Source organism: Mya arenaria, chromosome 10 (genome assembly GCF_026914265.1).
Source record: "Mya arenaria isolate MELC-2E11 chromosome 10, ASM2691426v1".
NCBI lineage: Eukaryota > Metazoa > Mollusca > Bivalvia > Myida > Myidae > Mya > Mya arenaria.
Window position 1 is genome coordinate 73211195 of NC_069131.1, and position 25387 is coordinate 73236581.

Below are 25387 nucleotides of genomic sequence, written 5' to 3' on the forward strand. Positions count from 1 at the left end.
GTACGATAGATACCTCCTCCATGTATGTGTACTTTGTACAAGGTTGGAATGACATGTACGATAGATACCTCCTCCATGTATGTGCACTTTGTACAAGGTTAGAATGACATGTACGATAGATACCTCCTCCATGTATGTGTACTTTGTACAAGGTTAGAATGACATGTACGATAGATACCTCCTCCATGTATGTGTACTTTGTACAAGGTTAGAATGACATGTACGATAGATACCTCCTCCATGCATGTGTACTTTGTACAAGGTTAGAATGACATGTACGATAGATACCTCCTCCATGTATGTGTACTTTGTACAAGGTTAGAATGACATGTACGATAGATACCTCCTCCATGTATGTGTACTTTGTACAAGGTTAGAATGACATGTACGATAGATACCTCCTCCATGTATGTGTACTTTGTACAAGGTTAGAATGACATGTACGATAGATACCTCCTCCATGTATGTGTACTTTGTACAAGGTTAGAATGACATGTACGATAGATACCTCCTCCATGTATGTGTACTTTGTACAAGGTTAGAATGATATGTACTATAGATACCTCCTCCATGTATGTGTACTTTGTACAAGGTTAGAATGACATGTACGATAGATAACTCCTCCATGTATGTGCACTTTGTACAAGGTTAGAATGACATGTACGATAGATAACTCCTCCATGTATGTGTACTTTGTACAAGGTTAGAATGACATGTACGATAGATAACTCCTCCATGTATGTGCACTTTGTACAAGGTTAGAATGACATGTACGATAGAATGAGGAAAACAATTTATGCAATATCACCTATCCTTCACCTGCAAATTTGAAGAAAAATCGGTAAGGAATTTTAAACAAAAGAAACCCCCAAAATATGTGTTTCAATGTTTGATCCCATTAACCATGAATGAGCCCATTGAAAGCTAAAGCCGGTGACTTGGCTGATATTATTTCATACAAAGCCAGACTTATGTGTTTATAATCAAACAAAATATGTTTTCTTCTTTGATCTTTTGTTTTCGCGACAGCACTCCCTGTGTTTTTCAAGTGCATACCAGAAATTAACCGTACGGCCCTGACTTTAGATAAAATGAGGAAAAGTAGAAAATTCTGCACGAGGGTCGTTCTAGCAATTAGACAGGATTAATGTGAAGAAATAGTTGAAATCTTAATGAATAAGAATGGAGGAGCGAACGAAGCGGTTATAAACTGTTACCAGCAGCCCAGAAACCAATTTCTGATATTCGATACACACTCACTGCGTCAGATTTTGCGTTTTTGAGTAGGGTTGTTTTCAACCCTGTTCAGTGTAGCCACAAACACGACACTCACAACATAAAATGCCTATTTATAGTAACAAGTGTCGCCTGCCTCTTTACCACCAAAAATATAGTTTGAGAAAGTGCGGACTATATAAATTGCAAGCTATGTTTCCAATAACCGAGCTAGATTTGACAAAGCAAGAAGCAATCATAACGCAATATCTATTTTAATAATTTAATTTGTTGAACTTAAATAAAGATAATATTAAAGTAGTATCCCTGCGCCCAAAAATGAATGAACATCGAAACATAAACAAAGAATTACTATCCACTCAAAGCGCATCATTGCATCACGTGACACAATGATCTCATTGATCGCACAGTTTCCCCGCTTAAAACATCCCGTGATAGCCCCAATCGGAACTCCTCGGCTAGTATCAAGATATGGCCTCGGATATAATACGGGTCGTAAGAAAATAGTCCATCATGGCCGACCAAGAAGATGTTCAAACAACCAAGAGATATGTTAGTCCAAAGACAGAATGAGGAGCGAACTTTTACCACTTATTTGTGTGTAAGTGTTATTTTTATACTTATTGTATTTTAATAAAATATAAAAATAGTTTTAAAAGAGCCCTAATGAGAAACTAATTGGAAATGTCATTAATTCTTAGTGGGTGGGGTAAAGTCTTCTTTCATTTGACAGATTCTAATTTAGTAAATAACAATTTTGAAGCTCCAGTGATCAGTGGCAAAAATTAAGAAAACAAATACTCTATTTTATTTTTTTAATAACAAATAAGTCTGAATCTAACTTTACTTAGATCGATAATAGGTTAGATTTATCTCATACATTTCATATCATTAACTTGAATTTTTTATAATTAATATTTACATTCTTTTAACCAAGGATGTATGGTTTATATGTCCGTGAGTGTTGGTAGCGAACAACTTAATGTAATGGCACAAGTGAATACCTCGGCCCTGTTCACTAATATAGTTCTCTAAATAAATTAGATCTTCATTCTATTGGTTTAACAAAATGAGTTTGAACGCATAAACCAGCACACATTTCTTTCAAGACTAAATTCTTTGATATCCACCAGTGGTGGTGATGCAGAAACATTGAAAAATGCTGACATTTTTACTGTGCCAATGAAATGCAGACATTTAAATTTTAATCTTATTGTCATTTTCAGAGAAGAGTATGGTACCAGGGGTGCAGCTGACTCTGATTCCCGGCTTGTTCTATTGAAAAAAGGCAGATGAGGTAATGGTTGTGCTATTTTCGAAATTCGGACAATAATTTAACAGTCAAGTATCCTATTGGTTTAAGCCCAAAAGTACCTGCATGTTTGTACAATTAACCAACAAGGATTGACAGTATTAAAATATCAACATTGTAGATGAATTTAAACATGATAACAATTTCATTTCATATTTTTTAATTAACCAGTAGTCCAGAGCTAAAAGCTGCTCTCTCACAGATTGACAGTTCTTCTTGGTCATTTTTCAAAAGCCCAAAGGAGTAATTAAATTAAATTTACACATATAATTAATTAAATGGCTTAAAGCAATAGCAAAAAAATATATTACAAACAATTGAAATCTGTTCTATTATGTGTGACCTTATATGACTAGTTGGAGGAATTTTTACCAAATTTTCAAACTTGTATATGAAAGATTGTGATCTGATATTATGTCAGCAGTCTAATATCACTGGTTTCCATACATTTGCACAATAATTGCCAATTGGCTCGTTTAAAGACAAAAATAAAAAAGGTGTCAGAACAGTAAAACTGTGAGGATGCAGCTTTAAATTGGTGTTGCACTTAATGTTTTGTGAATACTTTTCTGTTGTTGTACAGGCTTTTAAAATAATTGATCTGAAAATATAATTCCTATTATTGTTGTATTTTCTGTTTTCTATTTCAGGCACTGGAATCCGAATGTAATCAAAAATGCCATTGTATGAGGATTGACCTGCAATGCATGGCAATCATCTTAACACAACTGCAACGCCTTCCTTTGAAAAATGAGTGCAAGATGGAAACAAAGCGTTCAGTGGAACATCTTGTCATCTCAAATATTTGATGACTTACATACTGATGTGAAGTTGAAGATAAAAGTCATCTGTTGGTCCGTGATAATTAAATAAATCCGAACATATATTTTAAAAGGGTAAAATGGTAAAGGATTTATATACACTTTAAGTGGTTTTCCTATATTATGGAGGGAAGATAACTACAAAAACAGAAACAGATGGCATCGGCAGACCAAATAAAGGAGAACTATTTTGTTCAGTTCAATTTTTAAGACTTCAGAAAATCTGTTAATAGGGCACATCCTTGCAAGTGCCATATTGTAAATTGGGCTCTTTAAAATGTGAAAAGGTGAAAGTGGTCTAGAGGATAAGCCCCAAATTCAAGGTTGTGAGTTCAAGACCTCCAAGATACTTTCTCTTGACCTCAGGAAAAGGATGTCCATACTTGTTTCTTCTTAGGCAACAGACTTAAGAGTGATTTTGTAAGCTTCCAGCTTGCATAGCAATCTGATAAGGCATAAAATAAGATACTAGCTGACTTGCAAACAGTTTTTCCATTTGTGTTGATTTATTTTTCAGTCTGTTTGAATGTTTATTAGAAGTGATGCGCATTGCTTACTGCAACCAATATTTATTTTCTTTATTAAGTTGAATTTAACGAACACATAACATGACCTTTGATTTTACAGATGCATGTTTATTTCGTTGATTGTATGAATTTATTTTCTCAACTGATGTAATAAAAGTTATTCTGAATGACTGTCCTTTTTTGTTTGAAGAAAATGTGTTGAGGTTTTGGCATAGCATAGTGTCATCATCATCATCATCATTGTTGTGTACAAATAAAACATTCAAAACAATGTATTAAAAACCAAACTGTCAAGCCAAGTACTCAAAGAGGCACAAGGGTATTGCTAAAGAGACTGGTAATCCAATTAGAAAAATAAAATGTAAAGAAAGATCTATAATTCTGACACATGGTAATGCTTTAAATAGTCCTCTCATTGTGTGTTTATGGTTAAAGTGGAGACATACAGTATATTTTGTAATGAAGACTTAAATTTGTATGGCAACTTAAAGCCATATATGGGGATTAAGCGCCAGAAATATTGTGAAGTCTCCCAAAAGACTCAATGCACTTAAAAGGGCTTGGCACAGAAATGAAAGTAAAAATGGGAGCAAAACCTAATATATCATTAGTTTTACATTGGATTGCATACACATGGCTCTGTTATTACTTGACTAATATCAAAAATAAAATTAAGAGACATGTTGATCCAAACTGTAATTATTCTTGTTTGCATTTTATGGAGTTGGACATAAAAAGTCATTTGGTGAAGAGTGATCTAAAGGCTAATTATTCAAAATAGATTAAGTATTATTGAAAAAAGTCTGGTATACATTGATGAAAAGCTTAGTAACCTGGCTAAATATTTGTTTAAGGCTTTTATTTACAAAAAAATAAATCAGTTGAGTATCTTATCAGTTACTCTTTTGGTTGTTTTTAATAAAAAATGACAATTTACTCAAAGATATTGAGACTAATAATTATAGATTAAGACAAGTATAATGTGTAAGGAAACTTCTAATGAGTGGGTTTTATCCACAGCCTAGGAGGTAAAGTGAAGCATGATCTGCCTTGAACAAATACAATTTTAAGACAAGATCTGTCAACTCAGTGCACCAGTCAATTGTAACCCCCCCCCCCCAGGTCCGGGGGAATACTGGGGTTAACCAGCGGAAATGGGCAGTGTTTTTACCTATCAGGTGGCCCTGCAGTGCTGGTTGAATGCGGTGGTTTTATCTTCGCTTAAAATATAGAGTGGAATGGACCTTACCTAGAGTCCCTGGGGTGTGGGGGCGTTGGCAGGGATTTTGCCATTGGATCGTCCGCGCAGGGTGGGGATTTTAGCCGGGGTGGGCTGTACTGAAAGTCAAAGTCCCCACTATTCCCCAGACCTGGGGAGGCCGTGGTTACAATTGTCTGATGCATATCCACATGAACGTTGTATTGGTACTCTAACAATTGAGCATACTGTGTGGATAGTTACCGCCCCACCTCAACCCCACAGAACTGTTGACACAAAAAAAATCTGCAGCCCAAACCCAATAATGCTGAAGTAAAGGCATGCATAGATTTCAGCTGGTAAAGCTGACTGGGTGACCAGCTCACACCCATCCTACCACAACCCACAAAACTCTGCACAAGGCAATCAATGATTTTACAGAATAGTAATGTTGTTTTAATGGCAAGGCATGGTGTGAAAAATAACACGGCAAAGTATGACTTAAAACTTACATTTCATAGGGTATTCCTATAACTGTTGAGAAAATGTTGACATTTAGTCCATGCATGCATTTAATCCGATGTAATGATTCATAGATAGATAGATAGATTTATTTCAGCATAAAATGTACATAGCATGGAATTAAACACATGATAAATAATATCAGGAATAAAATATATCCATGTTAACTACATTATATATCTAAGGATAACACAAAAAAGGGATTGATAATCCCTTATTTCCATTGTGGTCCTTATATAACAAACTAGTTGACATAGGAAGACATGCTATTAAGAAATTATAATTAAAAAAAAAAAAAAAAAAAAAAAAAAAAAATATCACAGTAGAAGACTGATTATGTATTAATTGTATTGCATATTTAAATATAAATAATAATATGTTAGGTAAAATAAGAAATATCACAGTGTATCACAATTGAAGTGCTGTTCAAATACTAGATTAACAGAATGTATTCAACAATGGACAATAAAACAAGACATAAAAATATCCATGAATAATAGGTATGCTAAATTAAAAATGTAAGATTACCTTGGACATGAACCTATCTATTACAATATAAAATACATGATATATGAACAGCCCTAGTCCAACAAATATGTTTTAAGGGAAGATTTAAAATACTTCAAAGACTTGCTGAACCTTATTTCCTTAGGGAGATCATTCCATAGTGAGCATCCTCGGTAAGCAAAGGATTTCTTACCAAAACTATCGACCTTTGGATATGAAAAACGCCTACTATCCATAAAATCAGTGCCCTGAGATGTAGCGGACATTCTGAATCTAGTTTTATAATTGCATGCATGCATGCATGCCATGAACCGTATGATCATTTCAATGACTGTCAAGTAAATTTTCTGTGTGCTCACGATTTTTCTAGAGGAAATAGAGTGCTTGAACTATAAGGAAACATCTAAATATTCATAAAACGAACATTTTTTGAGGTTACAATAAATATTTTCTCTTAAACAAGCACATTTAATTTAACACAATCCATTTCCTTGTTGTTACAATGGGCCTTCTTTACGCGGATTGAAAACGGTGTTAATCGCCGGCAGCCGCATCGCACTTTCGTATATCCTTACTACTATTTACGAGGTCTATCTCGAAGCTTGCCGGAGATGGCCGAGTTGTTACGATTGGTGATAGCCCATGTGGGAATAACAAACGCACTCCATTTTGACAGGCACGTACTAAAGTGCTGACGAGTTAGCTGGCGATATAGAAATAGAAGAGAGTTGCTGACCATATAGATTAAGAAGGAAAAAAAAATGAAATCAAAATTTTTCAAGGCTTATTTTGTTTAATTTATTTTATATACTTTCTATAGTGTACGAATAGACGGATGTTTGTGTATTTATTTTTGAAAATGGCATTTCATTGAAATGAATTGAGTCAAATTATTTTTGCTGGTTTGGTGTAAATATGAGAAAATATCACGGATTTAATAACTGTTTTAGGTGTTATTAAATTTACAATTGATTGAAATCAATTATTTTAATTTTGATCATTTTAATTAAGAAACTATTTCTCTTTAATCTGTTGTATTTTCGAAGTTGTTTTGTGAATAACAAGGCAAACATAGGCAAACTCTTGCTAATGAGTAAAGTTTGATAATAATAAAGTATATATTTCATTTTCTTGGTTGGGAATAGCACAAGCATTCAACCTTTTTTATATTTTCATTTTCTATTATTAAACCCTTCACATTTACGGGGAGGAAGGCTTCGTGGAGTTTGTTTCTATGCTGTTTCAATAATTCACCAGCCGTTGCATATTATCTATTTATCGTTTCTCCCGGGTGAGAATCAATATTTTATGTAAATAATGTAAATATCATTTTAAAATACTATTGAAAATTGTAAAAGTGGCCCTGAAAAGGATCGTTTTCAATTTAATAATTAAAGTATAGTCTTCGTTAATGCCAACATCTAGTTACCAACCTGAAACGGTTTTAGTGTATATTTTAAATTCATCCTGGATGATCAACCAATTTCTGTTTTATTTCTTTGGTTAATAAATCCTTGGCAAGCCTAACTCATATTGTTACACCAAAGGATGGAGTTATGCTGGGATTGGTTACATTCTCCATCCTGGTTTGCCTGCTTACATAGCGGCATTAACTTTATTGTCAATAAAATATTAACTTGTCATTTACCATCATGCTTCAATAATCCTGGGGGGGGGGGGGGGGGGGCTGTGGTTGTTTTACACGGGAACTCTTACATTCACTGTGCTACGTATCAGCACCTTATTAATACACACATGACAGTGAATCATAATGGTGAAAACCCGTATAAAACTTTGTTCATGCAGCGCTATCAGCGCTTTGATAAATCACAGAGAGTTGAAAGTATGATGCAGATACCAACAGCTGCAACTGATTTACTTTAAATAGTTGCCTGAAGCCTCAGTTGAGTGAAATCAGTATTGACCCTAGAAAATAAAAAAAATACAACAGTTTATGGGCTGCTTTTCACGTCATGGGACACAATACAAAACTATTAATCATGATTTGGCGACGATATTTCAACAAATTATAAAATCTAAAAATCCGCTAGGTTATATAATTGACAAGAGAAGAAACTTTCCAAAACACAATTCGTCATGAAAAAGATAAACGTCTAGTTCAGACATGAATGCAAACACTAATATACAGATCCAAAGCATATCACTGCGTTCTGCGTTTATCTTTTCATGACAAATTGTGTTTTGGAAAGTTTCTTCTTTCTTTCTTTTCAAAGTGTGTGTCCCATGACGTGATAAGCCCATAAAATGTTGTATTATTTATTTATTTTTTTGTGTCAAGACTGCTTTTACCCAACTGGGCACAGGCAACTATTTAAAGTAAGCTAGGGGCAGCTGTTGGGATCTGCATCATACTTTCACCCACACAAAACAAATTCACACTCTCGCGCAATATCGTGCCAATCAAGTTAATGTTACCTTTTTTAAATCGTATTCAAATAGATAACATTAAAACTAAGTCCAATCATATTGCAATGGCCGTTTTACATCTTTCCTTGATACGCAGTGCCGTAGCTGCCTCGGTGTTTTTGGGGGCATATAACAATTTCTATAGGTCTAAAAATAACTCTTTTCGACTTTTTTCATTTGCTTCAATGTACACAAACCATCGAGGCGGAATGTCTATATTTGAAAAAAGAACTGAATATTAGATATAATAGAATAAACTCTACAAACTACGGTACCATACCGTTTAAGGCTCACTTATTGATTATACAACATTTTATTAGAAAGATATCACGAATTTTATACATGCACCGGGCAGAATGTAAACACAAACGGTGCCAGAAATAAACGAGTTCTAATGCGTCAGCGGCCCAATGTTTTTGATTAAACCAAGATGACAGAGCCAAACATGATTGTAAGTACACACTATATAGATACTTGTCATGAATAATATGAGAATTATACACCTTAACCTGACTTATATAGTATTAGTGGAATTTATCAAAGTCGTTTCACTCGCCACTCTGTGCTATTTTGTTGTATGAGTTTATAAATCTTAAATTTACGTCCCCGTGGTGTAGTGGAAACGCGCGAGCGCTTTCTAGAGAGCTGTATGAAACAAACCTCTTGGGCGATGGTTCGGTCACATTTTTTTCTTTTTGAAAATTAAAATAAACTTTTGTTTTGTTTTCGCTGTTTCAAATAACTCGGAACTAAAACAGAATGATACAAATAAGAATACCCGAAACAAAATCTAAATACATGTATCTATAAAATTGAACTACACAAAATGTTGAAACAAACATACTCAGTACGAATTGTATATGTTTACGTTTTATCGGAATGCCGAAATCGAAAATCTTAAGCAAGCGATACGGGATAATGATCGTCAAGAATGTAGACGGATCTTCCAAAGAGTCAACGTTACACCATATACATATACTAAACGTTACGCCGTAGACTATATGGCTGAGGCTTTACTTCCAACAGCTGCATGTGACGAAGTATTTTTCCCCAACATTTAAAGATTATTCAAATTAATTATGTGTCTGCCTGTTGGTTCTTGCACTTGTGAAAGGAGTTTCAGTTCAGTGAGGCGGCTTAAGCCCTGGGGTCGGACATCAGACTTAATGGTTTGGCACTTGCCTACATCCACAGGAACAACATTTCTGTTAACACTAAACAAGTTGTGGGACGCCACAGGACACCATCGCATAGCACTGGCGATATGTGAGACGTTTAGAAGTAGGTTCATGGTATTCGTAACAAAGCCACATATGATTGTAAATTTCTTCTAAATGCACATTTGTTTCGTCTAAATGTATGTTAACCGTGTAGAATTAACTTCAACTGTATCAAAAGTTATAGCACTAAAAATGTTGAAATGTTATATTTTTATGTAACATTTTTATGCATTTAATTCCACCAAAGATACTCCAGAATGCTGGAAATCCCATCTTGCAAAAGGGCGAGGGTGCGTGCCCCCGGAATCCCCTAGACCGTTCTGCCTCGGTTTTTTTTTTAAGTCTGGCTACGGCACTGATACGCAATGAATTATCTGCTTTTCTGATTAAGTCCTTTTTGAATGACCCTCGAACATGTTATTCTTTACCTTCACCGATTTTGAAAATCACGCCATTTGACAATGATCTGGAGTATATAAAAGATACAAGTTTGTTTTGAAATTCACCATTCACAACGAACCTCCAGAGGGACAGGACTCATTATAATTACATAATCAATTTGGTGCTTGAAAATGCTTCAAAGGAAGAGGACTGGAATTCGATGTTAATATTGGAAAGAGAGTGTTAGATATTACGTGAGTAATCATCCTTCTTTAATGTGACTCGCACATGGTTTGTAAAATGTTGTGTTTTTTAATTCCGAAATAAAGTTTGGCAAATCATAAGGAGTGCTTAAACAAAAATACCTAAACCCTTCAGCAAATGTTGATATTTGCTTAAATGTCGTTTTTAAAGACCACATTTTTCATAAGCGTTAATTACGCGATTGAAAATGAATTACCGATGTGGTGTTGCGTGATTGGTTAATTGACATTATCACGTGATGTTATCAATGTATCCTTTACAGATCAACATATCCTCCACTTTTGTTAAAGTTCCGGTGGCCGTGTGGACTAGCCGGCTGTTTTCTTTTTTTTCTTGACTTTACCGGCACTAAAACCAAAATACTTATTTATGCTATAACGCTAGTTTTTCTGCAATTTCGATATCATAGAGTAAAATAATGACAAAATAAGTGTGTACAATTGCATTACCGGGAAAACAATTTTTTTGGTTCAGAAACATGAGCGAGTCACTTAAAGGTCATTAAAATTTTCAATTATAAAAAGGTATTCATGTTTTTCTTGATAACGTGGAAAAGCTTGCATGAATAAATTGGGTACTAAGATGATTTAATCTCCGTACTAAGAAATCCCTTCAACTTGCCGTTTCCTTTAAAGCTGCACTCTCACAGATTGAACGTTTTGACAATTTTTTTTTATTTTTTTTCTTAAAATGAGTCATTTTTTGCGAAAATCAATGGAAACCAGTTATATAAGATTGCTGACAAAAAAATCAGTTCGCAGATTTTTATATTTAAGTTCCAAAATTGATGTTTTATGCGTATTTCTTAAACCGTTAGTAACGGTTTAAGCCATAAAACATTAATTTTCGAACGGAAATATAATAATCTACGATCTGATTTTTTGTCAGCAATCTTATATCATTGGTTTGCAGATATTTACGCAAAAATTTGCTCTTTCCAAGACAAAAAATAAAAAGTTGTAAAAATGGTATATCTGTGAGAGTGCAGCTTTAAAATAAGGTCAAAATATTAACGATATCGTCCATTCTGCTGTTTTTCTTATGAGATCGTACCTAAGGAATGTATAGCCTGTTTCAACTTTGTCCTGGGAAACAGGCAATGAGTTAAGCAGGCTTCCACATAGTTTACTCTTTAATTGATACTAATGTTGAACATTTATTTTATTTGTTTAAATTCAAACATTAATTTATTTTGGTTTATTATTTTATGTCGAGACTGGGACCTTGTTAGTCCAATGTTATTGTTTGTTTTGTTTTTGATTTGTTTTTTAAACTTAGTTTTAAGAACATAATACAATTAAATATCACTAATTCATTTTGTTTCAGTACAACACTAACTTTATAACCCTCTAAGCATAATATTATACAACACTTCACAAGATAGCTGGAAATCTCTTTTCTGTAAATACTGTCCTTTGCTTATCTTTAAAACATCAGGGGCTGCACCAGGATTCGACGTTATAGGGGGCGTAACTTAGGAGCGTAAACTTTTGACTTGCGGCCCAACCTCAGAACAGAAATTTATTAGGATAAAGTGTTGCAGGGCGGTTACAAATTTCATTACTTTTTTCGCCTATATTGAAATAAAAAGATAACTTGGACAATTTGGGGGGGGGGGGGGGCTTTGTTTCATAACGGTGGAGAGAAAGAAAATGTATTTTTGTTTTAAGGCATCATTCGAAGCAAAATTTATCCTTCTGACATAGCATTTATGACGCATTTAATCACGTGGTATACACACACTGATACTCCAATGTTTAATTTTAAAGCTTTAGGCGAAAATTTCAGCATTGCATCGTTCTACAAATTCCGTCAAATTGAAATTTTGGCCAATGATTGCATTATTAAAATACAAACAAATCTAAAATATTTTACACGTGTAGAAGCAGAAAATAGCATAGTCTTATAGGCTTAGAAATATTTTCACATCTATTTTTGAGAAAACAATAATTTAGATGTTAACGTCACCTACTTGATTGTTTACATCGGTTGTGACCCGTGCTTATTCATGTGAGAACACAGGCGTCTGACTCATGTGACCCGTGGTTATTCATGTGAGAACACAGGCGTCTGGCTCATTGTTTGTGTCAAATAGCATGCATTAGTTATTTTGTGATATTTCTGAATGGAATTGTATTATCTATACACAGAAGCATAAATCACTTAAATATTTATGTAAATAGTGCTGTTTACTCGGGTGCACATTGAAGACAGGAATTTGCTGTTTCCGATTACAGAAAAGACAAGAACGGGTCATTGAATTTGGCTTGTTTGTCTAAAACAATAGTTATATCAACATATCGCATACCATTTTAAAGGGTTTTCATTCCTATTTTCATGTCACCTGTTTAACAATTCACTGTTTCTATGTTGATTTAGAAATTTGAAAAAAAACCTGGACTCCTGTATGTTTGATTTACATACCTTGTTATTTTCTTGTATGCCAAAGACATTACATATCTTCAGTGGTGTTGTTTATAGCATTATATATACCCGAAATTATATTTATCAACATTTTAGACACAAACAATGAGCCAGACGCCTGTGTGTAAGAACCCCCCCTTTCAGTCACGTGATTCCTCAAACTGTATACATGCTTGAACAGTTGGTACTGTACACTAAGCAACTATCCCTTAATACAGAGAAACATACTGAAATAGACTATAGAATAAGGAAGATTCTTTGAAAATGACGTCATTGCTGTCAACTTTTCTCAGTGATTACACGCGGTTTATTTTTATTGTAAATATGTGCCGAGGAATTAAAATATATGTTAGAAGTGGTAGAATACTGAAACGTTTTATGGCTCTATCGCCCTGTCACGTGAATTGGGACAGATTTTGGAATAACGTTAACGAAAAACATGGTAAATCTATTTCTCAATATGCAGCTTGTTGTGTTAAATGTTGTGACATTGTCAATGTTTTTGCCTCGTGCTGTCATTGTTCCGTTCACTATATTTTTGCATAAATTGGGTCACACAATTATTGACGTTTGCTTACCTATCTCGTCGTGTTAGTATGCAGGCATTTTGTCTTGATCGTTTATAGGAATAGGGAGACCCTAACTATCTGGCGTATTGCTACTCTGGCCTCTATTTGAGGGAGAAATATCTGACTTTATAGAACTACCTAGTCGACTCAAATAATGGCCTCACCTGCTAGATTTTCTTAATGAGCTCATTATTTTATCGTGAAATGCAGATAAGTAAAGTTTATAACGCACTCAGCACTTTTAATGTACTTAAGTTTTACCTTAAGCTTACATTCATTGAAAGTAAACATACGTTATAGCTTTAGCCTACGTCCATTAACGGTTAACGGACGTTAAACCTTACGTTACGTCCATTATAGTAAAGCTTTTATTATAAATTTAGCGAATGTCAATTTAGGATTAAATGATGTTAAGCCATTAAACAATGCCAATTAACGGTTCATAGAGGCTATACCTTAACATTAAATTTATTCAAGGTTAATGGATGTTTAACATTTAGTGCACGTCCATTTATGACTGACAATATATTTTTAACTTATTATAAGTCAATAAACGGTTTATTGATGTTAGACCTTTAGGTCACGTTTTAAGAGGCGTTATACCGTTTTTTGTCGTAAACAGTTAACGGACGTTTAACCTTAAGCTTACGTCTATTAACGTAATACGGATTCCTTGCATACCGGACGTGTGTTTCCGGTCATGTGACCGGTGCTGGAAAAACTCTTCTAGCACACCGGATAGGCATTTCCGGTGATTTCAGCCGTGCTGGAAAACTCCATCTGGCATCCCCCCATGCCAGATGAGTCACGCGCTGTGACGTAATATTTTCAATTTCTTTTATTTAACACTTAATGTAACCATAGTTATGAGATATCAATAGATGAGTTCCATTAACATTACCTTTACAAAAATATTCCTTAAAAACAAAACAAAATAACCATTAAAGGACGTGATAGCGAAGGAACTTATTGACGTATGCAGTGAATACAAATTACTGCGCGTCATGACGTCAGTAAACATCATCGCACGCGCTTTTTGGTGAAATGTACAAAAACGCGCTTTCTTATGTATTTTCTTTGCCAAAAATGTAATTTAAGGTATGCTAGAAAAATATCTATCATGTGTGTCCGTTCCGGATAGAAAAATCCGACCCTCGGGCACGCTGCGTAGCAGGTAACTCGCCAAGCCTCTTTTCCTGGCAACGCAGGTGCCCTCGGGTCGGATTTTTCTATCCGTACCGGAAACACATGATAGATACTTATAATCTTACACCCCCAAGTAAGATGAGTCACGCGCAACAACGCGCCATTTTTTATTTCTTTTATTGTTTGGTTTATGAAAAGTATAGTATGCAATTTCAATAAAGCGGAATCAAAAATATAAGTATACTGTACAATACTTTAATTAAAACTGAAAATAAATTATCGTATAAGCGCGATTTTTAAAGGAACTATTTGACGTCGATAGTGTTTTAAAATTACTGCGCTTTATGACGTCAGTACACAACGTCGCACGCGCTTTTTGGTGAAATGTACAAAAATACGTTTTCTACGTCAATTTTCCCCACAAATTCATAATTTTAGGTATGCAAGAAAAAATATCGATAATGTTTTTCCGGTCCGGATCGAAAAATCCGAGCCTCGGGCACGCTGCGGCAGGCCTCGTTAGCGGCTTACGCGCGGGTCGGGTTTTTCTATCTGTACCGGAAACACATGCTAGATTTATAATATCTGTCATGCGTTTTCGTTCCGGATCGAAAAATCCGACCCTCGGGCACGCTGCGTAGCCGGTAACTCGGCAAGCCTCGTTACCTGGCAACGCAGGTGCCCTCGGGTCGGATTTTTCGATCCGGAACGGACACACATGATAGATATTTTTTCTAGCATACCTTAAATTACACTTTTTTGTGAAAAATGCATAGAAAAGCGCAGTTTTGTAAATTTCACCAAAAAGCACGTGCGATGATGTTAGCTGACGTCATGACGCGCATTAATATTTATTCACTGCATACGTCAAGAAGTTCCTTCAGCATCACGTCTTTTAAGGGTTATTTTGTTTTGTTTTGTAGGTGTGTTTTTGTAAAGATAATAGTTATGGAACTCATCTATTGACAACTCATAATTATGGTTTTTAAATGTAAAATAAAAGAAATGAAAAGTAATACGTCACAGCGCGTGACTCATCTGACATGGGGGGGATGCCAGATGGAGTTTCCCAGCACGGCTGAATTCACCGGAAATGCCTATCCGATGTGCTAGAAACTTATAGTCATACATATAGCCCATGACCATTAACGGCAAACGGACGTTCTACCTAAAGCTCAAGTTGATTAACGTTTAACGGACTTTAAACCTTAAAAGCTGAATACCATCTAAGGTTAAGGTAGCACACACATAGTGAACACCTCCACCCTTCAATATTAATGATTTAGCCTATGTTGTTAAGCATAGCTCTACAAATCTTTTTAGGGCTTCAATGAAGGGGTTCGAATCCAACCAGAAGCACGTATATTTCTCTTTTTTTACTGTTTTAATTTACATCTTATACGGAAGTTTATAAAAAAATATCAAGAAATAATTAAATACTTTTCTACACACAAATATTTGATTTAAAAAAAACACATTACTTTCAGGCCCGGATGAAATATGTGGTTGGGTATTTCGAACTCTATTTTTTTTTAAAGAGACGGTAAAACATTTAGATATTTTTGGCAAAATGTTCCCAAAAGATTAAAGTAAATTACTAATAAAGAACAGGTCATGAGTTTTTCTACAACTTTGCTTTAAAATGTCTATGTTCCAATTTGTACGCGGTCAAAACAGTATGCTAAAATTGTCATACCATATGGCTATTTCAGTACAGATTGATTATATTTGTTGATGATGTGATCAATAATGTACCATTTCTGAAAGCAAATATTAACTGTCACCCATCGTCGGCAACCACGGTACTTTCTTCCGTTCCACTTCATAAATACCGTGGGACAATTGACTGACAAAATCTCGTTTTAATGAATACACATGAGGCAGGAGAGACAACTCTTCTTCGGATGAATTCGCATGTTACACTCAAATATTGTTCAATAACTTCACAGTGTAAGCAGTCTCCGTGGCCGTGTGGTCTTGACTACTGCCAAAAATATTTCTGTACTGAGAATGCGGACCGGTTCATATCCGGAAATCGCCAGAATATTTTTCAACTGTAAAGCATCTGGTACTTTGCGGAACCCATGAAACTGCCTCATTAACTATTCATGATAACGAGATTTTCGTAGCCAAATTGCCCACGGCACATAACGAAGCATTGCGTACAAAGATCTGAAATCGGGGGTGGGATAAAAATTGTTATTTGACGGTAAAGATTTTTTTTAAATTAGTTTGAAATGATGCCCATAGGGTCGTACCAACTTATTTGTTGTATTAACTAGAGCTGGGTTCATTTAACGGTTAAAACTGACGTTACTGTATACTTTTAGCTTACGTCAATCCAAGATTGGGGGACGCTTTATATTCAGCTTACGTTCTTTAAATGTTAACTTACGTTAAATCTTAATCTTACGTCCGTAAAAGGTTAAGGGCTATTATTGGGTAACGGACGTTTAACCTTTAGTTCATGTTGACTAACGGTTAAGGGATGTTATACCCTTAGCTAACGTCGATTTACGATTTTTGGACGTTAAAGCTGCACTCTCAAAGATTAACCATTTTTACAACTTTTTTATTTTTGTCTAGGAAGGAGCAAATGTTTGCGTAAATATCTGCAAACCAATGATATAAGATTGCTGACAAAAAATCAGATCGCATTTTTTCATATATCCGTTCGAAAATTAATGTTTTATTGCCTAACCCGTTACTAACGGTTTAAGAAAAATGCATAACACATCAATTTTTGAACTGAAATATAAAAATATGCGATCTAATTTTTTGTCAGCAGTCTTATTTAACTGGTTTCCATGGATTTTCGCAAAAAAATGGCTCGTTCCAAGACAAAAAATAAAAAAAAGTTGCAAAAACATTCAATCTGTGAGAGTGCAGCTTTAATTAAGCTTATGTCAATATTTTAACATATGTTAAAGATCACAGCCTTTAACGGTTATGGTATAATATATGTTTTGCTTACGTCCGTTAACGGTTAATGGACGTTATACTTTTCGCTAACGTCAGATAATCATTTACAGACGTAATACCTTAAGCTCATGGCCGATTACGTTTTAAGGAAGATATGCTTTTTGCTCACGTCCATCGACAGTTAACTGCTGTTATAATTTTAGCTTACGTATGTGCACGGATTTCGGATACATGTTATTCCTTTAACTAACTTCCGGAAACGGTTAACGTAATATGACTCTGTCAAACGTCTGTTTACGGTCAAGCACGTTGTGCGTTTTTAAGTTTGATAGCGTTTGATAGAAGTAATTCTTTAGCGTTCGTCCGTATTGGCATAACGGACGTCATAAACATTTTTTTACATTCGCCAGGTGTAATAAAATTTGCCTACGGCTGATAATGGTAAAATGAAGTCAAACATTTAGCTTAGGACCGTATTAACGGACTTTATACCTTAAGTTCATGGCCATTCACGATAAACGGACGTAATACCTTTACCTCACGTCTGTCAGCGCAAGCGAATGTTAAAACTTTCGTTTACGTCAATAAAGAGTTAACCGCTTTATCTGCATTCATTTACAGTTAACAGACGGTATATCTGTAGCCTACGTCCATTATCAGTTGGACTTTATTCCTTAAACTTACTAACGTTAAATGATAACGGATGTTTTACCTTGTTGTACACTTTCCGTACGTACAATAACGGTTTACGTACGTTAACAATTGACGGATGTTATACCTCCAACTTTCGTCCAAACGGTTGACAGATGAAATACATAAGCATTCACTATTAACGGACGTTGTACCTTTACCTCACGTCCGTTAACTTAATCTGTTAGATGTGAACGCATGTTATACCCTTAGCTGACGTTCATTAACTGTTCAACTGGCGTAATAGCTTTACCGTACCGCTATTTACAGTTAATGAAAACCATTTCTTTATTACACGTACAAAAAACGGAGGTTTAACTTTGAGCTTACGTCCATTAACTGTTGACTAATATTACCTTTAGCTGCATTCTTTTACTGACGTTATACTTATAGCTTACGTCCATTAACTGTTGACTAATGTAATACATTTGGCCGCGTTCTTTTACGGTTTATTGACGTTATACTTATAGATAACGTCCATTAACTGTTGACTAATGTAATACATTTGGCTGCATTCTTTTACGGTTTATTGACGTTATACTTATAGATAACGTCCATTAACTATTGACTAATGTAATACCTTTGGCTGCATTCTTTTACGGTTTATTGACGTTATACTTATAGATAACGTCCATTAACTGTTGACTAATGTAATACCTTTGGCTGCGTTCTTTTACTGACGTTATACTTATAGCTTACGTCCATTAACTGTTGACTAATGTAATACCTTTGGCTGCGTTCTTTTACTGACGTTATACTTATAGATAACGTCCATTAACTGCTGACTAATGTAATACCTTTGGCTGCGTTCTTTTACGGTTTATTGACGTTATACTTATAGCTTACGTCCATTAACTGTTGACTTATGTAATACCTTTGGCTGCGTTCTTTTACGGTTTACTGACGTTATACTTATAGATAACGTCCATTAAATGTTGACTTATGTAATACCTTTGGCTGCATTCTTTTACGGTTTACTGACGTTATACTTATAGATAACGTCCATTAACTGTTGACTTATGTAATACCTTTGGCTGCGTTCTTTTACTGACGTTATACTTATAGATAACGTCCATTAACTGTTGACTTATGTAATACCTTTGGCTGCGTTCTTTTACTGACGTTATACTTATAGATAACGTCCATTAACTGTTGACTTATGTAATACCTTTGGCTGCGTTCTTTTACTGACGTTATACTTATAGATAACGTCCATTAACTGTTGACTTATGTAATACCTTTGGCTGCGTTCTTTTACTGACGTTATACTTATAGATAACGTCCATTAACTGTTGACTAATGTAATACCTTTGGCTGCGTTCTTTTACTGACGTTATACTTATCGATAACGTCCATTAACTGTTGACTTATGTAATACCTTTGGCTGCGTTCTTTTACGGTTTACTGACGTTATACTTTATAGCTTACGTCCATTAACTGTTGACTAATGTAATACCTTTGGCTGCATTCTTTTACGGTTTACTGACGTTATACTTATAGATAACGTCCATTAACTGTTGACTAATGTAATACCTTTGGCTGCATTCTTTTACGGTTTACTGACGTTATACTTTATAGCTTACGTCCATTAACTGTTGACTAATGTAATACCTTTGGCTGCATTCTTTTACGGTTTACTGACGTTATACTTTATAGCTTACGTCCATTAACTGTTGACTAATGTAATACCTTTGGCTGCATTCTTTTACGGTTTACTGACGTTCTACTTATAGATAACGTCCATTAACTGTTGACTAATGTAATACCTTTGGCTGCATTCTTTTACGGTTTACTGACGTTCTACTTATAGATAACGTCCATTAACTGTTGACTAATGTAATACCTTTGGCTGCATTCTTTTACGGTTTACTGACGTTCTACTTATAGATAACGTCCATTAACTGTTGACTAATGTAATACCTTTGGCTGCATTCTTTTACGGTTTATTGACGTTATACTTTATAGCTTACGTCCATTAACTGTTGACTAATGTAATACCTTTGGCTGCATTCTTTTACGGTTTACTGACGTTATACTTATAGATAACGTCCATTAACTGTTGACTAATGTAATACCTTTGGCTGCATTCTTTTACGGTTTATTGACGTTATACTTATAGATAACGTCCATTAACTGTTGACTTATGTAATACCTTTGGCTGCATTCTTTTACGGTTTATTGACGTTATACTTATAGATAACGTCCATTAACTGTTGACTAATGTAATACCTTTGGCTGCATTCTTTTACGGTTTATTGACGTTCTACTTATAGCTTACGTCCATTAACTGTTGACTTATGTAATACATTGTGCCGCGTTCTTTTACGGTTTATTGACGTTATACTTATAGATAACGTCCATTAACTGTTGACTTATGTAATACATTGGGCCGCGTTCTTTTACGGTTTATTGACGTTATACTTATAGATAACGTCCATTAACTGTTGACTGTTGTAATACATTTGGCCGCGTTCTTTTACGGTTTATTGACGTTATACTTATATATAACGTCCATTAACTGTTGACTAATGTAATACCTTTGGCTGCATTCTTTTACGGTTTATTGACGTTATACTTATATATAACGTCCATTAACTGTTGACTGATGTAATACCTTTGGCTGCGTTCTTTTACGGTTTACTGACGTTATACTTTATAGCTTACGTCCATTAACTGTTGAATGATGTACTACCTTAAATGGGTTCTTTTACGTATAACTCACGTTATACTTGTGTAGCTGACGTCCATTAACTGTTGAATGATGTACTACCTTAAGCAGCATTCTTTTACGGTGAACTGACGTTTTACTTATAGTTTACGTCAATTGACTAATGTAATACCTTTAGCTGCGTCAATTTACGGTTAACTGACGTTAGACTTATAGCGTACGTCCATTTAAAATCATCGAATTACGTTATAACTTTAGCTTACGTCCACTAACGGTTCACTGGTGATATACATTTTACATCCTTTAAGGGTTAACCGATGTTTTATAAAGATGGCCACATTGTAAATTAGCTGTGTGCTGTATGTAATGTCCTAAGATGTATTGTGTTAGTACATATTCTAAATGCGTTACCAACTGAAAATAAATGTATTATAGATATCATCATTATTATGTTTCCCCTTTGACTGAAAGGCCGACATATTGTATTTGTCATTATACTCTTTCTCAAACTTTGTCCGCAGCAGAACTAAAAAAATAAAACTTATTATAACTTTGGGGTATTTTGTTGTAAATTAATCTCCCTTTGTCCATTGTTATAAAGTTATAATGCAAACTTTGTCCATACACTTACTTAAAAATTTGTTGGAGTAATTGATTGAAACTTGGCACATAGATTGATAGCAATGTTAAGTTGAGTACCCTGCAAGGTATAATGATGTAAACAAAGTCCTGGTTCTTACTCAAATATAGATTGAAACTTGGAACATAGATTGATAGCAATGTTAAGTTGAGTACCCTGCAAGGTATAATGATGTAAACAAAGTCCTGGTTCTTACTCAAATATAGATTGAAACTTGGCACATAGATTGATAGCAATGTTAAGTTGAGTACCCTGCAAGGTATAATGATGTAAACAAAGTCCTGGTTCTTACTCAAATATAGATTGAAACTTGGAACATAGATTGATAGCAATGTTAAGTTGAGTACCCTGCAAGGTATAATGATGTAAACAAAGTCCTGGTTCTTACTCAAATATAGATTGAAACTTGGCACATAGATTGATTGCAATGTTAAGTTGAGTACCCTGCAAGGTATAATGATGTAAACAAAGTCCTGGTTCTTACTCAAATATAGATTGAAACTTGGCACATAGATTGATAGTAATGTTAAGTTGAGTACCCTGCAAGGTATAATGATGTAAAAAAAGTCCTGGTTCTTACTTAAATATAGATTGAAACTTGGCACATAGATTGATAGCAATGTTAGGTTGAGTACCCTGCAAGGTATAATGATGTAAACAAAGTCCTGGTTCTTACTCAAATATAGATTGAAACTTGGAACATAGATTGATAGCAATGTTAAGTTGAGTACCCTGCAAGGTATAATGATGTAAACAAAGTCCTGGTTCTTACTCAAATATAGGTTGAAACTTGGCACATAGATTGATAGCAATGTTAAGTTGAGTACCCTGCAAGGTATAATGATGTAAACAAAGTCCTGGTTTTAACTCAAATATAGGTTGAAACTTGGAACATAGATTGATAGCAATGTTAAGTTGAGTACCCTGCAAGGTATAATGATGTAAACAAAGTCCTGGTTCTTGCTCAAATATAGATTGAAATTTGGCACATAGATTGATTGCAATGTTAAGTTGAGTACCCTGCAAGGTATAATGATGTAAACAAAGTCCTGGTTCTTACTCAAATATAGATTGAAACTTGGAACATAGGTTGATAGCAATGTTAAGTTGAGTACCCTGCAAGGTATAATGATGTAAACAAAGTCCTGGTTCTTACTCAAATATAGATTGAAACTTGGCACATAGATTGATAGCAATGTTAAGTTGAGTACCCTGCAAGGTATAATGATGTAAACAAAGTCCTGGTTCTTACTCAAATATAGATTGAAACTTGGCACATAGATTGATAGCAATGTTAAGTTGAGTACCCTGCAAGGTATAATGATGTAAACAAAGTCCTAGTTCTTACTCAAATATAGATTGAAACTTGGCACATAGATTGATTGCAATGTTAAGTTGAGTACCCTGCAAGGTATAATGATGTAAACAAAGTCCTGGTTTTAACTTAAATATAGATTGAAACTTTGCACATAGATTGATAGCAATGTTAAGTTCAGTAACCTGCAAGGTATAATGATGTAAACAAAGTCCTGGTTCTTACTCAAATATAGATTGAAACTTGGAACATAGATTGATAGCAATGTTAAGTTGAGTACCCTGCAAGGTATAATGATGTAAAAAAGTCCTGGTTTTAACTCAAATATAGGTTGAAACTTGGCACATAGATTGATAGCAATGTTAAGTTGAGTACCCTGCAAGGTATAATGATGTAAACAAAGTCCTGGTTCTTTCTCAAATATAGATTGAAACTTGGCACATAGATTGATTGCAATGTTAAGTTGAGTACCCTGCAAGGTATAATGATGTAAACAAAGTCCTGGTTCTTACTCGAATATAGATTGAAATTTGGAACATAGATTGATAGCGATGTTAAGTTGAGTACCCTGCAAGGTATAATGATGTAAAAAAGGTCCTGGTTTTAACTCAAATATAGATTGAAACTTGGCACATAGATTGATAGCAATGTTAAGTTGAGTACCCTGCAAGGTATGATGATGTAAAAAAAGTCCTGGTTTTAACTCAAATATAGATTGAAACTTGGCACATAGATTGATAGCAATGTTAAGTTGAGTACCCTGCAAGGTATAATGATGTAAACAAAGTCCTGGTTCTTACTCAAATATAGATTGAAACTTGGCACATAGATTGATAGCAATGTTAAGTTGAGTACCCTGCAAGGTATAATGATGTAAACAAAGTCCTGGTTCTTACTCAAATATAGATTGAAACTTGGCACATAGATTGATAGCAATGTTAAGTTGAGTACCCTGCAAGGTATAATGATGTAAAAAGTCCTGGTTCTTACTCAAATATAGATTGAAACTTGGCACATAGATTGATAGCAATGTTAAGTTGAGTACCCTGCAAGGTATAATGATGTAAACAAAGTCCTGGTTCTTACTCAAATATAGATTGAAACTTGGCACATAGATTGATTGCAATGTTAAGTTGAGTACCCTGCAAGGTATAATGATGTAAACAAAGTCCTGGTTCTTACTCAAATATAGATTGAAACTTGGCACATAGATTGATAGCAATGTTAAGTTGAGTACCCTGCAAGGTAAAATGATGTAAACAAAGTCCTGGTTTTTACTCAAATATAGATTGAAACTTTGAACATTGATTGATAGCAATGTTAAGTTGAGTACCCTGCAAGGTATAATGATGTAAACAAAGTCCTGGTTCTTACTCAAATATAGATTGAAACTTGGAACATAGATTGATAGCAATGTTAAGTTGAGTACCCTGCAAGGAATAATGATGTAAACAAAGTCCTGTTTCTTACTCAAATATAGATTGAAACTTGGAACATAGATTGATAGCAATGTTAAGTTGAGTACCCTGCAAGGTATAATGATGTAAACAAAGTCCTGGTTCTTACTCAAATATAGATTGAAACTTGGAACATAGATTGATAGCAATGTTAAGTTGAGTACCCTGCAAGGTATAATGATGTAAACAAAGTCCTGGTTCTTACTCAAATATAGGTTGAAACTTGGCACATAGATTGATAGCGATGTTAAGTTGAGTACCCTGCAAGGTATAATGATGTAAACAAAGTCCTGGTTCTTACTCAAATATAGATTGAAACTTGGCACATAGATTGATAGCAATGTTAAATTGAGTACCCTGCAAGGTATAATGATGTAAACAAAGTCCTGGTTCTTACTCAAATATAGGTTGAAACTTGGCACATAGATTGATAGCAATGTTAAGTTGAGTACCCTTCAAGGTATAATGATGTAAACAAAGTCCTGGTTCTGACTCAAATATAGATTGAAACTTGGAACATAGATTGATTGCAATGTTAAGTTGAGTACCCTGCAAGGTATTATGATGTAAAAAAAGTCCTGGTTCTTACTCAAATATAGATTGAAACTTGGCACATAGATTGATAGCAATGTTAAGTTGAGTACCCTGCAAGGTATAATGATGTAAACAAAGTCCTGGTTCTTACTCAAATATAGATTGAAACTTGGCACATAGATTGATAGCAATGTTAAGTTGAGTACCCTGCAAGGTATAATGATGTAAACAAAGTCCTGGTTCTTACTCAAATATAGGTTGAAACTTGGCACATAGATTGATAGCAATGTTAAGTTGAGTACCCTGCAAGGTATAATGATGTAAACAAAGACCTGGTTTTAACTCAAATATAGGTTGAAACTTGGCACATAGATTGATAGCAATGTTAAGTTGAGTACCCTGCAAGGTATAATGATGTAAACAAAGTCCTGGTTCTTACTCAAATATAGATTGAAACTTGGCACATAGATTGATAGCAATGTTAAGTTGAGTACCCTGCAAGGTATAATGATGTAAACAAAGTCCTGGTTCTTACTCAAATATAGATTGAAACTTGGCACATAGATTGATAGCGATGTTAAGTTGAGTACCCTGCAAGGTATAATGA

The 25387-nt window shown here is 34.6% G+C and overlaps 1 protein-coding gene and 1 long non-coding RNA gene across 2 annotated transcripts in view; both read left to right on the plus strand.

The window, feature by feature from the left end:
* Positions 1 to 1712: 1712 nt before the first annotated feature.
* On the plus strand, positions 1713 to 3964 carry LOC128205602 (uncharacterized). The gene is made up of 3 exons (XR_008256292.1): positions 1713 to 1837; positions 2463 to 2533; positions 3199 to 3964. It is a non-coding gene; the product is annotated as an uncharacterized LOC128205602 (long non-coding RNA).
* Positions 3965 to 10261: 6297 nt separating this feature from the next.
* Positions 10262 to 25387, plus strand: part of LOC128206055 (uncharacterized) — a 32846-nt gene continuing 17720 nt past the window's right edge. The window contains exon 1 of the mRNA XM_052908187.1: positions 10262 to 10405. The gene's annotated coding sequence lies outside the window, so the exon portion shown is untranslated. The remainder of the gene's footprint in view (positions 10406 to 25387) is intronic.